The sequence below is a fragment of the Sapajus apella genome, unplaced genomic scaffold (genome assembly GCF_009761245.1).
Source record: "Sapajus apella isolate SASKATOON/1434 unplaced genomic scaffold, GSC_monkey_1.0 scaffold6639, whole genome shotgun sequence".
NCBI classification, from domain to species: Eukaryota; Metazoa; Chordata; class Mammalia; order Primates; family Cebidae; genus Sapajus; species Sapajus apella.
In genome coordinates this window covers 761-3,682 of record NW_022443563.1, presented here as the reverse complement: position 1 = coordinate 3,682, position 2,922 = coordinate 761, and the positions used below count along the sequence as shown (strand labels likewise).

General features: G+C 41.8%; 1 pseudogene across 1 annotated transcript; it reads right to left on the bottom strand.

Annotated features, from left to right (window-relative positions):
- Positions 1-97: 97 nt before the first annotated feature.
- Positions 98-1,334, bottom strand: LOC116548059 (annotated as a pseudogene). Its single transcript, XR_004267291.1, has one exon. The product of XR_004267291.1 is annotated as a 28S ribosomal protein S11, mitochondrial pseudogene (transcript).
- Between the last annotated feature and the right edge of the window lie 1,588 nt (positions 1,335-2,922).

The window sequence follows — 2,922 nt, the reverse complement described above, 5'->3', positions numbered from 1 at the left end:
TTAAGTTTTGTTTGTCATTTTATGTGTATTCCAGCCGTGTATACATCATAGCCCTTCTTTTTCTGGTTATGGCTACAGTTTTTCCACTGTTTTCTTCATGCTGTGTCATTTCACATGGTGTTTTGAGGGTTTTGATCAGAACTTTGGTGTTTTCTAATGCCCTGAAAAACTGGTTTCAACTGGAGAGTGTGCTTATAAATATAACTTTCAGATCATTTAAGATAAAAGCATACACTGTCCACAGGTGAGAGGGGTAAATCAGTTAGCATGGTGCTTCATTGCTTGTAAAAAGAAAGGCTTTTGGTAAAGTGAGACAAGTACAAAATGAGACAAATACAAAATTTGCTAGAAAATATATCATAGAAAGGAAAGCTTTGTTTTTTTTGTTTGTTTTGTTTTTGTTTGTTTTTTAATGGTACAGACTTTTTATTTTCTCAGAGCAGAAGTTGGGTCTAGGCCACGGCTGCCGCACCCAGCACCCCCCCCGCCCCGCATTGCTCCCCTCTTGTCAAGAGAAGCAAAGCTCACTTCTGGGGCACACCTATCTCCAGCTGAAGGTACAAGCAAAGGCCACTGTGTAAGGAGGTAAAGCTTACCCTTACCGTCTGAAGCATTTCTAGTAAGCATATTCTGGAAAGGGCTCTGACAGGGAGCTTTCTACAAGGTCCGACGAGCTGAGGCTTGAGGCCAGGTCCAAGTGCAGGCTTCCTTCCCATCACAGCCTCTGAGCCTTCCTGGGACGGCAGCCCTTGTGCGGTAATGGGGTGTTGTCTCTGATTGAAATCACTTCCAGGCCCCCTATGGTCAGACCGTTGATGGCAGACAAGCGTCCTGGCCCCAGGCCTTTCACAACTCGGATGTGGGTCACACCCTTTTGTATAGCTTTCGCCGCTGCGGCTATGCCTGCTGTCTGTGCTGCGATGCCTGTGCCCTTCTTGGCATCCCAAAATCCCTCTGTGCCACAGGAAGCACGGGCAAGGGGCTGGTTACTGGCAGAGACTACCTGGATCCGTGTCTTATTGTAGGATGCTTTCATATGTGCGACTGGGATCTCCTCAATCTTCTTTCCTGCCCACCTCAGAGAGCTCTCCTTTCCTGGAATGGGAGGGTAAATGCTGAAGCTGGTGTGTCTGGGAGCTGCCGTCTTCTCTTCAACTTCCTGCTTGGGCGCAGCGTCTTGCAGCTGCTGGGCACCTGTGTGGACGGTCCGGGCCGGAGTCCTGGCCACGATCCCAGTTGTCTGGGGCCAAGTCCGCAGGAGCCACGACCCTGCGTTTCTTACAGCCTGCATGACTTGAATTAGAAATTAAAGTTTTAAGAGAGTTTATGGTAAAGGAACGATAATAAATTATTATTTATTTTGTGTGGTTTTTTTTTTAGACGAAGTTTTGCTCTGTCACCCAGGCTGGAGTGCAGTGGCACAATCTGGGATCTGTGCAGCCTACATCTCCCAGGTTTGAGTGATTCTTCCACATCAGCCTCCTGAGTAGCTGGAATTACAGGCACCCTCCATCATGCCTGGCTACATTTTACATTTTTTTTTTTTCTAGAGACAAAATTTCACCATGTTGGCCAGGCTGGTCTTGAACTCCTGACCTCAGGTTATCTGCCTGCCTCGACTTTCCAAAGTTCCGGGATTGCATGTGTAAGCCACCACACCCAGCCTAAATTTAATTTCTTATGATATAGCACAACTCGCATTTCCAGGCAGAATCTTCTGTTTTTACATGTGAATGGTAAAGGTTGCAGAACAATAAAATGACTCCTATATATTTGGAATAATACTTTTTTTCATATTGATATTCCAATGTTGAGGAATTTCTCTTGTTTTAAAAATTTTATTTTAGTGCGTGAAAGTCTATAGTTTTATTTTTAGACATCTAAGTGTATCCTCAATTATTTTCTCTGGAAAACTTTTGAAAATCATGGCAGCTTTTAGATTAAAATGTTTTTTGTTATTGTTCATGTAAATTAGTTTACTGTGTTCACAGAGTGGCCAGTCATGGGACCATAAGTAACACTTGCCTTCTTAGTGTCTTTCTTTCCATTGCCATTAGTACCAGGAACTCCAGGTGTCCCAAGCTTAAAATAAAGGACTAAAGTACATTGGCTCCTCCCATGCACTGTGTTGGGTTTGAAACTTTCTGTCAAGCATCCAAGTTCCTATAATTATGACTGATAAGTGATAGAAACAACATAAAGATTATTTTTATACTCTTCAGCCAAGTTTATGATAAAGACATAGACATTATTTTAAATATTGTCATCTTTTTATAATGTTTTAAAAGTATAGTCTCTAACTTGAAAAATAAATGTGTATTTTTTTTTTTAATAAAACAACATTTCGAAGTATATACATATGGTCAAATGCTTAGCTCTAGGTCCAGCTAATTGTTGTACTTTTAGTAGAGATGGGGTTTCGCCATGTTGGCCAGAATGGTCTCGATCTCTTGACCCTGTGATCTGCCCACCTCTGCCTCCCAATGTGCTGGGATTACAGATGGGAGCTACCACACCGCACCTGTTTTTAAGAATTTTTATTGATTATGTCACTGATATTTTTATTGAGGTTGCATTACATCTGTAGATGATTTTGTGTAATAGAAATATTGAATAATAATGGCAGTTTAAATTTATTTCAAAGTATAGTTACTACAGTTATGGTAGATGAAATTGTTTTTTAAATTTATTTTGAGATAGTTGTTAGTTTATAAAAATGCTACTCACAGGCCAGGAATGGTGACCCACACCTGTAATCCCAGCACTTTGGGAGGCCGAGATGGGCAGATCATGATGTCATGAATTCAAGAACAGCCTGGCCAATATGGTGAAACCCTGTCTCTAGTTAAAAATACAAAAATTAGCCCAGCGTGGTGGTGTGTGCCTGTAATCCCAGCTACTTGGAAGGCTGAGGCAGAATTG